Source organism: Lissotriton vulgaris, chromosome 1_1 (genome assembly GCF_964263255.1).
Source record: "Lissotriton vulgaris chromosome 1_1, aLisVul1.2, whole genome shotgun sequence".
Taxonomy (NCBI): domain Eukaryota; kingdom Metazoa; phylum Chordata; class Amphibia; order Caudata; family Salamandridae; genus Lissotriton; species Lissotriton vulgaris.
The window spans coordinates 1,869,871,817-1,869,891,052 of record NC_141685.1 but is presented as its reverse complement, the minus strand read 5'-3'; positions in this window follow the sequence as shown (position 1 = coordinate 1,869,891,052).

Genomic DNA, 19,236 nt, shown 5'->3' with positions numbered 1-19,236 from the left:
CTGAAGGGCTCTAATGACTTCCCTATCCCTGCACGAGGTTAACCAGAGTGTCCATTCTATCAGCATAATCGGCGTGTACAATAGCGCACCTGCCTGTTGTTGAAGTATGCTGTGCATGCATGTCTGGTGGCATTATTGGAGTCCAGAAACCCAGCTCTGCGATCGAAGGTTTCAAAGATAGTGACCGGCAGTGGTAGCAGAGCAGCAAACTGTGTTTCCATACGCAGAAACGGAGTCCCAGGATCTCCATGTATCCACGCATGTAGATGCGCGTCCTGCACCGCCCTATAGTAGAGCTCAAACTCCGGCACTCCCAAGTCCCCCATATGATAGGGCAGCGTGAGAACCCGCCACTGTACCCTCGCCTGCTTGCCAGCCCTTGCTAATTTAAGCATTAGCTGCTTTAGTGTCTGAAAAAAGGGACGAGACAGGACAATCAGTATGTTTGTGAACAGAAATAGGAGCCGGGGTAAGAATCCCATCTTCATCACTGCGATTCTTCCCTTCATTAGTTAAACGTTAGGGTGGCATTGGACTTATTCCAGGACGGGGTAGCGAATACCTGGGAACAAGTAGAAGGGGAGGCAGGTGTGGGGACACTGCTGCAGCGCTTTCAGTATCACAGAGTGCGGAGGGCGATGCTGGACATGTTTGGGGAAGATATGTGTGAGCCACCGGAGGTACCGGAATTCACATACGTCATTAAATCCACTTCCCCCTGTAAGACTGTTACTAACATATATAGGATAGCAATGGCACACAGAGCAAATCATTACACAACAGCCAGGATGGCATGGCAAAGGAACTTGCAGACGAAAATAGACGACAAGATGTGGCAATATTGTTATTCAAGCACTAGGCGAATATCACTTCCTGGCAGGCACAGGCTTATACACTTTAAGTTTCTTAACAGAGCCTATTACACACCAGAACGTTTGCGTAAGTATGGGTTACGGGAAGACGCGCACTGCGAAAGACTTCATACACCTAACATGGAATTGTCCGGGTATATTTGCATATTGGGAAGACATATCCAGGGAACTGGGGAGAATAGTGGAGGTGGAACTGTCCCCTGACCCTGCAGTGGCTCTACTGGGGTACTCACAGAATCTGCCTAAGGCAATACCCAGAATTGTAGACATGGGGCTGCTGATTGCAAAACGGTTGGTAGCGCTGTGCTGGATGAGAGGCATGATACCTACAGTTCAGAGATGGTTGCCCGATATGTTATACTGCTGTACGCAGACAGAGAATTATAGTGACTTGCTCCCCCCGCAGTCGACCAAAGAATTTCTGGGGCCTGTATATGACATATAAGCATAGGAGCACTGAGGAGGTAGATGATATGATGGAAGCACATGCAAATGAAGCAGAGGCGTGCAATGCCGTAATGGCAGAAGGTTAGAATGACGGAGAATGGGGGTTACCAAGCACGTTCATGAAGTGGGAGGGCTGGATGAACTTGGAGGAGGGGGATTGAGGAGAGGAGGGGTAAGAGACCACCGTCTCAGTAGCAGCAGCTCAGTGATGCACAAATTACGGAAGGGGTGATTACGGTGACGCGCAAGACTGTACTGAAGAGGGTGTGCGGAATGGTGAGGACAGTCAGAGCGCTCCAGGCTGCACAAGGTCAAGTTGGATAACAATCGCTGCCTGCCCAGTTTGGGTTGTTGTAAACAGGAATTGTTTTGGGGATTTTATGCTTTCGTGTGGGGATGGGTATGTGTGCCGCAAGGCGATTGTAGGTTGTAGTGTGAATATGCAATAACATTTTAAAAAATAAAATAAAAAATCTAGAAGCAATAATGTCCTTTGCATAATGTTGCATGGCATTGCACAGCATGTATTTATAAACGACACTAAAAGTGTTATTGAATTACAATTAGATTAATTTGTCATGTGCTGCAGTAGATTACTTTTGATGTACAATGTAGCAATCACACAACCTCAGAAATCCCTATATTTGGGCTAACTGATGGCCCACGGTCTGTTGTTCTTTTTTTGGAAAATGGCTGTTCAGGTTCAATGTAAATGTTTTCTACTTGTATAGCGCACAGCTACCCAGACCGGGTCTCCCAGGGCTTGTACTCATACCGCTAAGGAACCCTTCCTGGCTTTTCCCTGTGAAATGTCCACTCCTGGGTATCCCCAAGGTGAAGCCAGGCATCCCAGTGCTGTTGGGGCCATTGTGGAGAAAAAGCAAGCTATTGCCCAGAGTTGCAGCGTGGGACCCATGATTAGAATAGGCACCGAGGCGAGAAATCAGGTCTGAGGAATTTAGAGCTCAAGACCCCACCAAGCCCGGCCGAGGCAGGAATTGAACCCTGGTCCCAGGCTAGACCTCTGTATCAGGGTCTGCCGCTCTAACCATTGAGCCACACTTTTCCACATATATCCAAAGATACCTTTTTTCAGTTGAAACCTGACCTGAGAATATTGCACAATGGCTTTATTGAATACCTGTAAAACTCAGTTGGTGTTTGCATGAAATATAAAATGCAAATATGTTCTAAAGCTGATCTTGACGATCCGTTCATGTGAAGGTCCATGGTTCTGTGCTTCCCAGAACTAAACACCCCTATGCAAGTATGAATATGTGTATTACTTATGAAAATAAATACATTCTTTGTGAAGTAATTCAGCAGAATAAAGTGTTTTGTGAGGTTGTTTGTGAACACAACAGAGAAATCCAGCTTTATAGGTGTATGCATCATTGACTTTGTTGAAGAATTACTTTGGGTTTCAGGCATTAAATACAGATAGTAACACATTTAACTGATTTCTATATTTGCATTACGCCCCTTAAGTGTTCTAACATAGAGGATAAACTGTTCCTATTTAAGCATCATAATGACTTTGATGAGCTGCTTCTGGAATACTATCGCAACCTCTTCTTTCTTCCTCCTTCATTTTATCTCAGTCTTCTGGCCTGCACAGCTTATTCTCATTTCTAGTTGGCCACATTCATACCTAGGCTCCTCCCATATTCTCTTAAACCATATTCTTGGTTGTTCCTGTCATTAATCGTGATTGTTCTGTCACATCCATTATTTTGCATTTTTTTAAATTGTATTTATATAACGCCTACTACCCCTGATGAAGTGTTTGCGTGTGCATAGTTAGCTAGAATGTATACGATATGCAGATGCCCCTATTTTGCTCAGCAGTCCGCTAACTCTTTGGTCTGTTTTAGGAATATCTGCAGGCAATGTTGTATAGGTGCCACTTTAAAAAAAATTTAATTATGACAACACAGAAGTGATGGTGAACAGCAATTACTTCCAGGTCCCTCCTTTTCTCGTTGCATTCATGACTTATGGAGATAACCATCTTCCAGACGGAAAAAGAACAAAGGAATGCTACCCTACTCCCTCCCACTAGAGTACTTAATCAGTACTTACCCATCATTTTCCCTATTTTGTTTTCCTGTCCACTGAGAAGCACAGATGTTGACTGTCGGCCCTTTGTGGCTGATGCGTTGTGTCTACTGGGCAGTACCATCTTGCAGCAGTGCATCTTCCTGCTGGCTGGGCCGGGTGAACGAAGCATGTTTCTGGATGCCGGTGAGGTACTTGTTGCATCACAGGTGTGCTGGGAGGTTGTGCATGCCTGGGCTGGCTTGAGGGGCTTTTCCATGGTCCTCACTCACGGCCCACCTTTCCTTTGCATGGAGACAGCTGGGGTCCACCAATGCCCGGGCACCCACACCAGTCCAGAGTGGCAGGTGGCAAATGATTGGTATGTCAGAGCTGGGAAGGGAGTGCTCCAGAGGTTCATGGTTACTGGATTTCTCGAGAAGGACAGCCAGGCTGGGTCACGGTGTGCCAGTCACGGAGGGTGGTCCTAGGCAGTCCTGGGGGCATTTTTCTTTTTGGTTTTGGTTGTATGTATGAAGAGTATTTTATGGCTAATGTTGAGTACCGCATAGCAGTTTCTGTTTCCTGCATAAGCAGTGAGCTTGGAGCTGTGCCTATTCGAGGATGTTCTGCTACTTGCTTCGGGTGGATTATGGGGAAGCGTGTCAGATGGGTGGGGTTCCTCTGCAAGCTCCTCATAACCTGTCCAGCATGAGTGGTGGTCTGCTGTTTGTGGTTTCTGTGTCTGCTGGCCCCGGGGATAAGTACTGCAAAGCGGTTTTCTGGTTCTACCACCGGCGGCTCCATTTTGCCTCTGTTCCAGGACTGCTGTTGGCTTCTTTCTGGTTCTGGTTTCTGGTGTTGGGCTGGGGGACGGGCATTCTTTCACTGTCCTGGTCAGCATTCCAGCGGAGTGGGGGTGTCGGATGGTAGGGTACAGGCAGTCCTAGGTAGGTCCAGCATACATTCCCCAGGGGGGTCAAGAAAGTGAATATGGTATGCAGTTCAGAGAGAGAGAAGAAGAGGAAGATGCTGGGTTGGTCTAACACCCCAACCCTCTGGTGGAGACAGGGATGTCTCCCACTTTGGGATTTGGGCCCCTCACACGCCTGGCTGGGTGTCATGCTTCATCACAAGCCATGCTCCTCATCAGGCTGGCGCTGCAATGTCTGTCAGCCACCCTACAAGGGGCTCTTTATTGGAGATCTTTTCGTCCCAAGCTGTTGGGTGTGGGTATAGGGCCTTGTGGAGTAGAAGTGGGTGCAAGGTGTGAGGGAGTTGTGCAGAAAGGGCTAAATTGAGGCACAGTGGTACTCCAAATCAAATGTAATCATTAGCCCAATGGTACCAATTAAAATCAGAAAAGGTGTGTGTTAGCCCTGGCATCCTTGGGATGGTTTACACTTTCATTTTGCCTCTACCTCCTGTGTTTTTGATGCTGTGCTAGATTTCGTTTTTGCTGGCATAGATGCTTTGGGCAGTTTACCACTGCTGATCAGTGTCAAAGTGCAAGTGCTCCCTGTATAAATTGAAATTGTGATTTGTTTTCCCTGATTGGCATATTTGTTTTACCTGTATGTCCCTAGTAATGTGCACTGAGTGTGCCAGGGCTGGTAAATCAGATGTTACTATTGGACCTGCAGCGCTGATTGTGCCACCCACATGAGAAGCCCTGAAAAGAGGTCTCAGGCCTACCACTGCGGTGCCTATGTGCAGTTTGTTAACTTCCATGTCCACTTGGCAAGTGCTCCTCCTTGCCAAGCCCTACCCTTCCCTTTTCTTACACATAGGACACCCCTATAGTAGGCCCAAGGTACCCCCCTGGGCAGGGTGCAGTGTACGTGAAAGGTAAGACATGTACTGGTGTGCGTAACATTTACTTATAGTGAAATACTGCCAATTTCATTTTTCACTATTGAAAGGCTATCTTGCCCCATAGGACAGAATGGACAATGCTTTGTGACATTTTACAAGCATATCCTCCCATAGGGATAAGATCAAAAATTTTATTTTAGTATCCCTGAACTCAGGATTCAATAAAGCAACTTTTAGTAAAGATGGTTTTTAAATTGTGTGTTTGAAAATACAACTTTTTAGAAAGTAGCTATTTTCTTGTTCAACCATCATATGTGCCTCTACCTGGTTGTGGATTGACTGTCTGGGTTTGGAGTGACAGAGGCTGGGAAGGTGCAGTGGCTCCAGGAGTCTGGATGAGTCAGCACTAGGCTGAATAGGCCTGATCTGCATTTGGAGTGGTGGAAAGAGTAGCATCGGTATCTGAATAGGGCTGTGACTAAATTACATAATCTGTCTCCACCCCACTGTGGTGTGTCTGGAGCCAAGGCTCACACTGATATTGGATGTTGTTGTGCACTTGCAGAGTACCCCACAGAACTGGTTTGAACTGGGTTCAGAGCCCCTTGCACAAATAGTATAAGTCTGTGGACATAGGCGGCATTGGGTTGGTAGCTGCACCACTTGGCTGGTGTCCTTTCTGGCTCTCCTGTCCTTGTGGACATGGTATGGTGCTTGTTTTCATTCCAGTGTTTGGCCTGGACCTCTGAGGCCTGTTGTTGTATGCATCTCCTATTGCTCTGGAACCATCATAGGCCTTTGTGTTGGTAGGGCTTTTGCGGCTGGTGTTGGGACCAATTTTCCCTCCAATTTTTGTGTACTGGTATTAGGTCTCTGTGCACTGCAGCCAAGGCTATGTGTGCCAGGAACCTTACTGCACATGTGGGTGCAGTGACAAATATCAAGTACAGATTGTGTGAGTATTCATGTTAATCGCAGCACCAGCCATGTGCTGCAATTAACATGAATACGTTCTCAGAGGCACACAATGTGCCCCGCACTGGAACGTCCTTAAAGCCGGTGGCGGCCTGTGCAACAATGTTCGTTGGTGCCCCCCAATGATCACCTCTGCCAGTGATTCCCTCACTATTACCCTTCAACAGTGCCCCTCAATTCTCCATTACCACGCTCTCTGAGATGCATTTAATTCATTTTATAGTGCCACTCATACCAGTGTAGGGTGTACTTTACATTGTACACACATTAAACAGAGACAATCAATCATAGGTATGAAATGAGTGTATAAGAAATTTTACATTAGACAGAGGACTGCAAGGTGTAGGAGTGACATGTCATTTATACTGGTAGGCAGTATAGTTTAAGAGTGCTTTGTCTGGAGAAGCACAAACTCGGAATTTAAAATGGAAAACCATGGTTAGGGTTTCTCTTTAATAAGAAACGCTTTGTGCCCAAATGAACCCTTTTTGCAACATTAGGATAATGAATGGCTGCAGAAAAAATTATAACCCTCTAATCTATACCTTGCATTATGCATGAAGTTAGGCTGGTGGCTAACAACATAACTCCTAGTGTTGATGGCATTCCAGCTGGGTTTTACTAAACATTTAGATTATCTTTCCATTTTGGCTAACGCACACTGTGGCATTTTACATGGAGGGAACAAATCTCTGTCCATGTGGCTGCCAATCATTTCTGTAATTCCAAAAGAGACTAAGCCTATTTTGGATTTTCTGAACATTTGGCCAGTTGTACTCTTAAATTATGATATAGAAATACATGGCACATCTTACTGTGAGGCTGGAAGCAATGAAATCCAAAAGGATACACCCCTTGAAGTCATATTTCTTTAAAGGGAGATAAATTTTGGGGCTTATTTATGAGCCCTTGTGTCACTTTTGCGTTGGGGGTGTGTTACTTTTTGTGAAGCACCAGCAGAGTAATAAATGCGCCATGTTGTATCATATTTACAGAGAGATGCATCTAGGTAAATGCGTCACTTTGTAAACCTCTGCACCACATTATACCTGCGCCAGGTATAATGTATGCAGGGTGGGCATTCTGATGCAAGTAAGCCTCTTAGAAGTGATGCAGTGAAATCTATGAGATTTCACTGCATTACTTCTAGGATGCAAATGTGTCAATATCTTACACACATTTGAAATGGGACTTGCCCATGTGAAATGACCCATTGATGGAGTTGCGTCACTTTTGTGACACACTCCAGCAATACGTATTTTTTGCACCTACAGATACATCAGAAATACTGACGTATCTGTAACTCCTTGTGACATGATGCATCATACTGTAAATATGATGCATCCAGCATGTCGCAAGGAGGGCGCAATGAAAAGTGACCCATCACTGTTTTCACGCAGCGATGCGTCACTTTTCATAAATGAAGCCCCACGTTTTTAATGCTAGAGCTCTTTTGATCTATTAAACCTCAATAAATTAAGTGCTATCTTTGACAAAGTTTTCTGATTGCAGTTTAACATCATTACTTTTTATGTGCCTTAAAAACACTGGAGTGCATGTTGCAAGTACAGGGCCTATGATGCAGGCTAACAGGCTAGCATGAGCAGGTAAAACAGTGCAGATTCAGCATGAAGAAACAATAATCATTTGGTGATCTTTTTCAAGCAACATCAAATAGGAGTTGTTTTCAAGCATAGAACAGAGGCTTCATTCAAGGATCAGTGTAGAAGAGTTTGCCTTTTCAATAACTCCCCAATCCAGAGCCATACGATATCCAACCAGGAGTCAGAGGCTGGGGCAGTGGCAAATAGAGCCAGGGCTGGCTTTAGTGCTAGTGGCCCCCGGTGCAACAATGTTTGTTGGCACCCCCCAATTACCACTTTTGCCACAGGTGCTGTCACTACCACCATTTAACAGTGCCCCTCATGTCTCCATAACCACTCACTCACTGAGATGCATTCAATTAGGTTTATAGCGCCGCTTATATCAGTTTAGGGTGTCTGAGCACTTTACATCACACACATTACACAGAGACAATCAATCACACATGTGTAAATCAGTGTACAGTAAATGTCACATAAGACTAAGGACTACAAGGTGTAGGAGTCACATGTCATTCATACTGGCAGACAGTATAGTTTAAGAGTGCTTGGTCTGGAGAAGCAGAAATTCCGAATTTTAAACATAACATAGTTGGGGGTTACATTAAATAATAAGAATTAATATTTTTTAAATTTTATTTTATAAAAAAAAACTATTTTACAAGGTTAGAATAATGAAAGGCTTGAGGTAAAAGCATAATGCTATAATGATAATAATATATCTTGCAGTTTGCATGCAACCCTTGATGTCAGTTATTAGCTCACTGTTCTATATTAGGATTTTAACTTATAAACTGCAATGAACAAAAGGATCTCTCTGTGTGGGGTGTCTTGAATTTAAACGTCATGGAGGGCCTGGATGGTTTGGGATTGTGCTGATTTTTCTGTGTTTTTCAATTTTTTGGGGTGTTCATGGGGACAGGGCATGTGGGTGGGGGCCATTTTGAGTGCTGGTACAGGCAGGCCATGTGCTGGGAGGCAAGTGGCCATTTTGAATGCAGGCAGTGTTGTTAGGCCTGCAACCATTTTGCCTAGTTTTCAACCTTTATGCCCAGGGGTAGTGAGTGTTGCATGGGCCTAGTCTTTCTGTGGGGTGTCTTGAATTTAAACATCATGGAGGGCCTGGATGGTTTGGGATTGTGCTGATTTTTCTGTCATTTTCGTTTTTTTGGCCTGTTGTTGTGGCCTTTTCACCAGGGGTAGTGAGTGTTGCATGGGCCTAGTCTTTCTGTGGGGTGTCTTGAATTTAAACATCATGGAGGGCCTGGATGGTTTGGGATTGTGCTGATTTTTCTGTGATTTTCGTTTTTTTGGCCTGTTGTTGTGGCCTTTTCACCAGGGGTAGTGAGTGTTGCATGGGCCTAGACTTTCTGTGGGGTGTCTTGAATTTAAACATCATGGAGGGCCTGGATGGTTTGGGATTGTGCTGATTTTTCTGTGTTTTTCGAGTTTTTTGGGTGTTCATGGGGACAGGCCATGTGGGTGGGGGCCATTTTGAGTGCTGGTACAGGCAGGCCATGTGCTGGGAGGCAAGTGGCCATTTTGAATGCAGGCAGTGTTGTTAGGCCTGCAACCATTTTGCCTAGTTTTCAACCTTTATGCCCAGGGGTAGTGAGTGTTGCATGGGCTTAGTCTTTCTGTGGGGTGTCTTGAATTTAAACATCATGGAGGGCCTGGATGGTTTGGGATTGTGCTGATTTTTCTGAGATTTTTGGTTTTTTGGCCTGTTGTTGTGGCCTTTTCACCAGGGGTAGTGAGTGTTGCATGGGCCTAGTCTTTCTGTGGGGTGTCTTCAATTTAAACATCTTGGAGGGCCTGGATGGTTTGGGATTGTGCTGATTTTTCTGTGATTTTTGTTTTTTTGGCCTGTTGTTGTGGCCTTTTCACCAGGGGTAGTGAGTGTTGCATGGGCCTAGTCTTTCTGTGGGGTGTCTTGAATTTAAACATCATGGAGGGCCTGGATGGTTTGGGATTGTGCTGATTTTTCTGTGATTTTCGTTTTTTTGGCCTGTTGTTGTGGCCTTTTCACCAGGGGTAGTGAGTGTTGCATGGGCCTAGTCTTTCTGTGGGGTGTCTTGAATTTAAACATCATGGAGGGCCTCATCCAATCCAGCAGGCGGTTCAGCAACAGCCTGGTAAACAGTTTTTGTGACACGTCTATCAGGCTTATTGGCCTATAGTTGACTGGGAGCAGAGGTGATCCCTTCTTAAAGATTGGAACTATCTCTGCCCCCAGCCAAGTTGAGGGGATTGGCATGCCATTCAAGATTGAGTTAAACAGTACCCTGAGGTACGGTGCCCAAATTTTGGATTTATGTTTGTATAGGTCCCCAGGCAGCCTATCAAGACCTGGCGCCTTTCCAGCAGCCAGGGCCGTGATTGCCATAGTAACTTCCACCACGGTGAATCCATCCATGGGAGCTACGCTTTCGGTGGGTTGGTGCATTATGTCTTCTGATGGGGTCACCAATTGGTCCCTGTTATGTGCTTTATATAGATTTTTAAAATGTTCCTCCCAAACAAAGGGTGCTTTGTTAGCTTCTACTGCCGCAAGGGGTTCAGCTGAGCCGTGCTTAACGATTTGCCAGAAAGTTCGGGCATCTCGTGATGCAAGGGCGGCTGTCATTTCGGTCCAGTTTCCCTCATCCCATTCTACTTTCGCACTGCGAAGGGTTGACTTGTAAGCCAATCGCTTTTCCCTGATCTTACTTGGGGTATCTCGTATTTTAAGGGATTCTAGTAATGTGGCTTTCGCTCTCCTGCAGGAAGCGTTGAACCATGTAACTCTTTTCTGCTTAGGCTTCTTCGGCCTGGCCACAGGGTTCAGCACTTCTGCCAGGTTGGTGCATAGGTCAGAGTGAATAGCACCAAGCGCATTGAGCTGTGTGGGATTAGGAAGCAAAGGAATAGATACCTCGGCTTTTTCCAAAGCGGAGGGCTCCATGTCATTGACTAGGTGGTGCATGCAACCTTCAACCTTTTCTAGGGCAGGGACGACTAGCGCATACAGCCTTTGAATGTTGGACGGGTTTTCCAGCAATTTTGCCCATTTAATTCTACGTCTATTGCTGGGTAGTGCTAGATCTACCTGATGTGCTAAATTTTCTTCTACCAGGGCCGTGTGTGACCCCTGGATCTCAAATCTTAATGAAAGTAGATTATGGTCACTGTTGGACCTGAAAATTATTCCAAAGTCCTTCACTTTATCCCAATCCCTTACTGAGACCAGGATGTAGTCAATACGTGACTCATATCCAGGTCCGTTAAAGGTGTATTTTGGTGGGATATCCCCTTTGATTCGCCCATTGCAAGCCCTCAACGAATGACAGAGCGTGAAAGACGTTATTTGGGTGGCAAGTGGTGTCCAAGCCTTTATCGGGGGGCCCATCAGAGTGGGGATGTTCCAAAGTTCATCCTCTTCACTTGTTATACCTGCCAGATGGTCCGGGAGAGGTTCGTACTGGGTATTAAAGTCTCCGCCAACAATTACGGAGGAGCAAAGAGTAGTGGAGTCAGGGAACAATGTTAGATCCTCGAATGTTCCCGAGGTGGCTCCTATCCCAACCGCTCTCGAATATACATTGATCAGTGTTACTTTTGCACCACCCGACCATTCCAGAGATACACACTGGAAGTCTGCTGAATTAGTTTCCAGATATGTAGCCCTGCAACCTAGATGGGAGCCCACCCAAATCAAAAGGCCCCCTGATGGTCAACCCTTTCCACCCCATTTTGCCTGGATCTCAAAGGTAGCATATCCTGCACGGGGGTATTTTTCCCTGGCCTACGTTTCTTGAAAAAGGCATATGTTGTGCCCTTCAATAAGTTCCCCCCATTCAGGAGAATCTAATTTATTAGCCAGCCCGGCGACATTCCAGGAGAGTATGGATATTACTCCAGGAGCCTCCGACGTGTCGGTGGTAGCTAATGTCAGAGAGCACTTACGTGGGCCGGATTCGCCTTGCTTGGTAGGGGGGGGTATGACTGATGGCACTAACTTTGTTTTCGGGCAAACCTCAGAAGAGAGGCTGTCCTTATTACTCGGGTCTAGTTTGAACTTAACAGAGTTGTTGGTTTTGTCATTGGTAGGCTTGAATGATATGGATGCCCTACCCTTGTGCCTGCCTTCCCCAGCAGTTTGATTATAATTCCCCAACTGGTGTTGTGGTGGGGGAGAAACAAGTCGGCCCAATTGGGGTTTTAGTGTGGTAGGAGCTGGTCGGCCCGAGGGATAGATGAGGCGACTGGATAGGTCAGGTACTGGTGGAGTGGTAGTGGGCCTGTTTGGAAGTCAGTCCACTTCCTTGAGGCACCCATATCTGTTAAAAGTCGGTGCCCCGGTCCACCCACCATGTGTATCTGACCAATGATTAGGTAACCCTCCCCGGCCACCTTTTCTCTCCGGGATCCAGCTTCAGTTCCCTCCCAAGTTTGGATATGAATGAGGTGGGTAGAAATATGTAAGGGGTCTAGATGCTATAGGTGAATTTGCACTATTGTAATTCCAGGAGTACATGGCATGCGCAGTGTTGGGATTCTCAAATGAGACGATTACCCAATCGCCACAAATGGACTTATGTGAGGTGCCTACCCAGGGAACCCTGCGCACCATGAGGATTTTACTCCTCAGATGGTTTGGTATTGGCCTGTTGACATTAAGCCAGTGGATTACTTTGTTCTTTAGTGAACCAAAGTCTTCCTGCTGGTGGTAAGTCCGTTCCGTTACCCCTGTCAGAACAACTACATAGGGTCTTACCTCAGGGGGAAGATCGACATAACCCCTGTGGCGATTATTGTTAGTGTGTACTCTCTGGGTGGTAGGGTAGTTGTTGTTATTACCAGTAGCCCTCGGGATGGCCGATTCTGTCAGGGGTGGTACAGGTTGGCCTGCCGCGGCTGGCGGGGGTGGTAAATTGTCAACCGCCAGTTGGTTTATAGCCACCGTTGCCCTATTGACAGAAGTATGTGTAGTAACCTTGTGCCGAGGTTTTGGAATTGGTTTGACCTTCGGGACAGCAATGGGGGTAGCAGCAGCCGGTGTTATAGCAGCAGGTAGTGATGTGGTATTAATAGTTCCCAGGGGTTTAGCCTTCGGGGCAACCAAGGGGATAGCAGCAGCTGGTGTTCGAGCAACAGGTAATGATGTGGTGTTATTGGTTTTCTGTAAACAGGTTAGTTTTTTGTCGTGCATGCTAATAGTTGCTAGGTTCAAAATACTTTTTTCCGTCTCCAAGAGCTGAGTTTCTATGCGTGAAAGTCTTACTTCAAGGGGGGTTAGCAGTTTTTTAAGTGTTTCCCACACGATAGTTAAGAATTCCACATCCTTCCCTTTTATAATACAAAGTGGAACCCCACTAGTTTCACTTTCTATTACAAGATTATCATTTTCATGTGTAACTGCCGATTGTACAGGGCTGGGTTCCGATCTTAGTTCAGATGGGTGTGTATTACTCACTGGAAAGGGATCTGGGGGTGCCTGGAATGGTGCCTTGGTGGATAACTGAGCCTTCGCTATCTTGGCTTTTTTTCTTGAGTATGCCGATGTATTATTACGCTTCCTTTTGTTATATAGCCCTTTTTGTGGGGTACGAGAATTCCCCCCGCCCGATTCCATGGATTTAAGGATTGGCGCCGTTTCCAAAGGGCCCCCCTCACCCTCCTTCTCCGGCCCGGCTGCCTCACCCAATGAAAATCTTAAGGAATTAGTGGATGCAAGTGGAGACCCTCCCTTAGGTATAGATATCGTGAGTGCTAGTGGCTGATGGATATCTGCCTGTGTTACAATCAAGGTAGGAGCAGGACCAGTTGGGCGATCAGGTGTTTTAGAGAAGGCAATAGGCCCTAAGGAGGATTTTTGGCCGCTGCTAGCTCCTGTGATAGCCTTCTTGCTGCGTCTAGTTCGATGGACACTCTATGTTGCATTTTAGCAATCTCCGTGTCAATGGCTGTGTGGGTCCTGGTGATAAAGTCATCTAGTGTACCGTTTTTCAGTTTGGTCTTAGCAGCCCTGTCTCTATCCTCACGGGTTGACATAGTGCTTGGTCAGGGTGCTCAACTGACAGTGCGGATATTGTACTGGGATAGGGCCAGAGAGATTGGCCCAGTCCAGTCTCTCCCAGCCTCTAACGGCCTCAAACGGCCCGCTCTTTGCCCGGTCTTCGCCCCTGGCTTTGTCCCGCGCGCGTCCCGCTGCGCGAGACGAGTTGACTGGTTATATCCTCCCGGGTGGTGGGCGGGGCCGCTGCGGGAAGAGGCTACAGGTGTGGAGACTGCCTCGCAGTCCCGCAGCGGCGTGGGCGGTGAGGGCGGGTCCTGTAGTGTGCAGCAGTGACTCTCTGAGGAGAGCCGCGTCCAAGGTGGGAAGCAAAGAAATCCAACGACGATCTAGGCAATCCGGGTAAACAGAAGCGCCCAGCCAAATCAGCCTCTCAACTCTGCTTGCGAGTAGCACCCGCGCAGCGGGTGCTGCGAAAGTTTATACAGTACCGGGTGGGGGGCGGGGCCGCTGCGGGATGAGGCTACAGGTGTGGAGACTGCCTCACAGTCCCGCAGCGGCGTGGGCGGTGAGGGCGGGTCCTGTAGTGTGCAGCAGCGACTCTCTGAGGAGAGCCGCGTCCAAGGTGGGAAGCAAAGAAATCCAACGACGATCTAGGCAATCCGGGTAAACAGAAGCGCCCAGCCAAATCAGCCCCTCAACTCTGCTTGTGAGTAGCACCCGCGCAGCGGGTGCTGCGAAAGTTTATGCAGTACCGGGTGGGGGGCGGGGCCGCTGCGGGAAGAGGCTACAGGTGTGGAGACTGCCTCGCAGTCCCGCAGCGGCGTGGGCGGTGAGGGCGGGTCCTTTAGTGTGCAGCAGAGACTCTCTGAGGAGAGCCGCGTCCAAGGTGGGAAGCAAAGAAATCCAACGACGATCTAGGCAATCCGGGTAAACAGAGGCACCCAGCCAAATCAGCCCCTCAACTCTGCTTGTGAGAGCGAAAGTTTATGCAGTACCAGGTGGGGGGCGGGGCCGCTGCGGGAAGAGGCTACAGGTGTGGAGACTGCCTCGCAGTCCCGCAGCGGCGTGGGAGGTGAGGGCGGGTCCTGTAGTGTGCAGCAGCGACTCTCTGAGGAGAGCCACGTCCAAGGTGGGAAGCAAAGAAATCCAACGACGATCTAGGCAATCCGGGTAAACAGAAGCACCCAGCCAAATCAGCCCCTCAACTCTGCTTGTGAGCAGCGGGTGCTGTAAAAGTTTATGCAGTACCGGGTGGGTGGCGGGGCCGCTGCGGGAAGAGGCTATAGGTGTGGAGACTGCCTCGCAGTCCCGCAGCGGCGTGGGCGGTGAGGGCGGGTCCTGTAGTGTGCAGCAGCGACTCTCTGAGGAGAGCCGCGTCCAAGGTGGGAAGCAAAGAAATCCAACGACGATCTAGGCAATCCGGGTAAACAGAAGCGCCCAGCCAAATCAGCCCCTCAACTCTGAAACTGATACCATACTTGTATCTACTCTCTGTAATCTACGCTGCACCCTTTGATGATGTTATTCAGTGGAATAACCCCTACCCTGCATTTCTCCTACAAAGGTATTATTTCTCAAGAAAACAGTGATGTCCCCACCTGCCCCTAAAAGAATAGGCAATATTTCCTTAGCTAATGGTACCTGAAACAGATCTGTGGTGTCCAATCTAGTTCCAGGAAGGCTTAATCAAGGCCATAATTGCATTGAAACAACTAGGTAAATTATTCTATTTATTAAATGTAGGTAAATTACTAATGCTGATATTCCTAATATTATTACCATTAGTTGAGAATTAATTTTGACTCTAATTTCCCTAGGCACATTATAGCCTCAGACATCATCAGAGCCAAGTTTATTTTAACATTCTCATAAATGAGCAATTTTTAAAAATGCTATGATCTTATTTGTAATTTACCTGTAGTGTTTAATCCTATAATGTTAGAAACAGGAAATGTAATTAACACAATGGAATTTAAGTTGTTTAAATTAATCTTCAACATTACAAGCAGGTACTATATCTATTTTTTTTCTATTTAGAACAAGTTGCACTGGAGTTTGGATTTGCTTAACATTTGTTATTTGCTGTCGGGCAAAACAGAAACAAATCTGCTGAAAAGGAATATGTTTCCCATTCAATCAAACACAGCCTGTTCACACACACACTGGCTAACCTCAGATAAAAAAAATGCTCAAAAACTCCCTGCGTGGACAGACTTTACATTACTTGTACAGGACTGCAGACACTTCTAAAATTATTTCTCTTAATAAAAGCACCTCCATTGTACGCAGAGGGAACATCTAAAACTGCTAACTTTACAGGTATTCCAGTGGGTACGTTTTCTCCAGCAGAACATATTATGACAAACTCCTATAAAACAAACTTTTCTTCAAGAATGTTTGCTAAGGATCACATTGGCGTCTTTCCTGCATTCTACTTTTCACAATCCAAACTATGCAACATCAACTCAAATAGGCACAGTCAGCTTTATTTACACAGACTAGCTAAAAACCAGCAATGCCTTTGCAAAACTATGTGGCATGAGAATAACCTACAATAATGGTGCTATCACCTGAGAACTTTAGAACAAAAACAACCCACATCTAGTTCCCCTTAAAGGTCAAATAAGGAAACAGCCATGTAGACTACTCATCCTCTCATTAAAACATCAGACAGGATGGGCAGTAACATAGTACATATATATATATACATTTTATTAATGCTAACAATTTTTAAAACCGTATTACTGAATAGCCAATGAGATGTCTCATGGCTATTTCATAGACAGTTTGGACAGGCTCAAAAGAGATTGATAAAAAGAGAGAGAACACATAAATTTGCCTTCCCTTAATTTGTAGAGGAGCTAACCTCCTTCCTCCATTTTGACAGTTGGGTGGGTTACCCTCCCCGCGTTCCCCAAAGTCTTACAAGGAAAATTGTACCTCACTTTGTGGGTTGACCTAGTGCCTGCGACAGGAAATGGTGCAAAACGCAACGTGGTCACACCTCAATTTCGCAGTAAAAAAGGACCCTTTTTTGGCAAAGTGCCTAGTTGTCGTTTTTGAACCATAGCTCTGTTGGCACCTAGGGAAACCTAGGAAACCTATATATTTTTGAAAAGTAGATACCCGGGGGAATCTTGGATGGGGTGGCTTGACTGCCTCCCACCAGGTTCTGGTACCCAGAATCCCTTGCAAACCTATAAAATGGACAAAAAAAGTAAATTTTTCCCATATTTCTGTTGTGGAAAGTACTGGAATCTGTGTGGATCAATGAATTTCCACCCACCCAGCGTTTCTCAAAGTAGTATGAGAAAAATGATACCTCACTTGTGTGGGTCAGCCTAATGCCTGCGACAGGAAATGGCGCAAAACGAAACGTGGTTACACTTCAACTTCGCAGTGAAACATGACTCTTTTTTTGCAAAGTGCCTAGCTGTCGTTTTTGAAACATAGCTCTGCCGGCACCTAGGGAAACCTAGCAAACCTATACATTTTTTAAAAGTAGACACCCAGGAGAATCCGGGATGAGGTGACTTGAGTACGTCCCACCAGCATCTGTTACCCAGAATCCCTTGCAAACCTAAATAATTGACAAAAAGATACATTTTCTCCACATTTCTGTGGTGGAAAGTTCTGAAATCTGTGTGGCTATACATATTTCCACCCACCCTTCTTTCCACAAAATCTTACAAGAAAAATGGTACCTCACTTGTGTGGGTCGATCTAGTGCCTGCGACAGGAAATGGCACAAAACGGAATGTGGTCACACCTCAATTTCGCAGTGAAAAATGACCTTTTTTGGCAAAGTGCCTAGCTGTTGTTTTTGAACCTTAGCTCTGTTGGTACCTAGGGAAACCTAGAAAACCTATACATTTTTTAAAAGTAGACACCCAGGGAAATATAGTATGGGGTGACTTGACTGCCTCCCACCAGGTTCTGTTACCCAGAATCCCTTGCAAACCTAAGAAATTGACCAAAAAAACACATTTTCCTCAATTTATTTTCTGTTTTGGAAAGTTCCAGAATCTGCATGGATCTACGAATTTCCACCCACCCCATGTTCCCAAAGTATTACGAGAAAAATGGTACTTCACTTGTGTGGGTCGTACCTAGTGCCTGCGACAGGAAACGGCGCAAAACGCAATGTGGTCACACCTCAAATTTGCAGTGAAAAATGAGCCTTTTTTGGCAAAGTGCCTAGCTGTCATTTGTGAACATAAGTTCTCCCGGCACCAAGGGAAATCTAACAAACACACACATTTCTGGAAACTAGCCACCGGGGGGCTTCCAGGAAGATATAGCTTGTGTGGATCCCCCAGCGTTTCCCTACCCAGAAACCTTTGCAAACCTCGATTTTAGATGAAAAAATCATTTTTACACACATTTTTGTGTGGGAAAGTGTGGCATCACCGGGCTCACACAAATTTCCTACCACCCAGCATTCCCCCAGGTTCCCCGATAAAAATGGGGCCTCACTTGTGTGGGAGGCCCAAGTACCTGCGACAGCCAAGGGCCAAAAACGTAGTGAGGCGACATCAAATTTGCCTATCTCCAAACCACCTGGTTTTGCAAGGGGGGCGTTACCTGGGTTTTGGCCCCGTGCTTGGCGGCCATCTAGGGAAACCTACCAAACCCACACATTTCTGAAAACTAGACACCCGGGGGCTTCCATGGAGGTATGGCTTGCGTGGAACTCCCAGAATCCTTAGCAAACCTCGATTGTAGCTGAAAAAAAAAAAAATTAACATATTTTGGTGTGGGAAAGTGTGGCATCACCGGGCTCACATGGTGATGTCACTCTCCTGTCTTTCTACGGAGGAAGGGGTGGGGGCATGGGCATGCCCGTTTTGGGAGCCCCCACCCTAATTCAAATTTGCCCCAAATAAATTCCTGGCGTCTAGTGGCAGTTTTGCCCCCCCGGCGGGGCACATTGGGGGGGCTAATGCCACTAGATGCCAGGGAATTTTTGGCGCAGATTTTAATTAGGGTGCAGGCATCCCAAAACGGGCATGCCAATGGCAGATTTGGGGATAATGCCCCATCTGCATCCCAGGGGGGCATGAAGGCTGTATTTTGTGGGAGGCTGGGTGGGGGCATGGGCATGCCCATATTGGGCAGCCCCCACCACAAATGATAAAAACAAATCCCTGGGGTATAGTTGGCTTTTTGCCCCCCCTGGGGGGGGGGGGTAGATTGGGGGCTCCTGCCCCCAACTGCCCCCCAGGGGGGCAGAAAGGCTTACATTTTGCGGGCTGGGGCATGGACATGCCCTTTATGGGCAGACCCACCCTAATCAATTATGAGGCGATAAATAAATATCACTGCGGTCTAGTGGGCTTTTTGCCCCAGAGGGAAAGATTGGGGGTTACTGCCCCCATCTGCCCCCCAGGGGGGCAAAAAGACTAAATTATACCAACACAATTGGGGGGAGCAAAAGCCCTTGTCCAAGGGGCCGCTCCCCCCTCCCTGGTGTCTAGTGGGTGGATCCCTG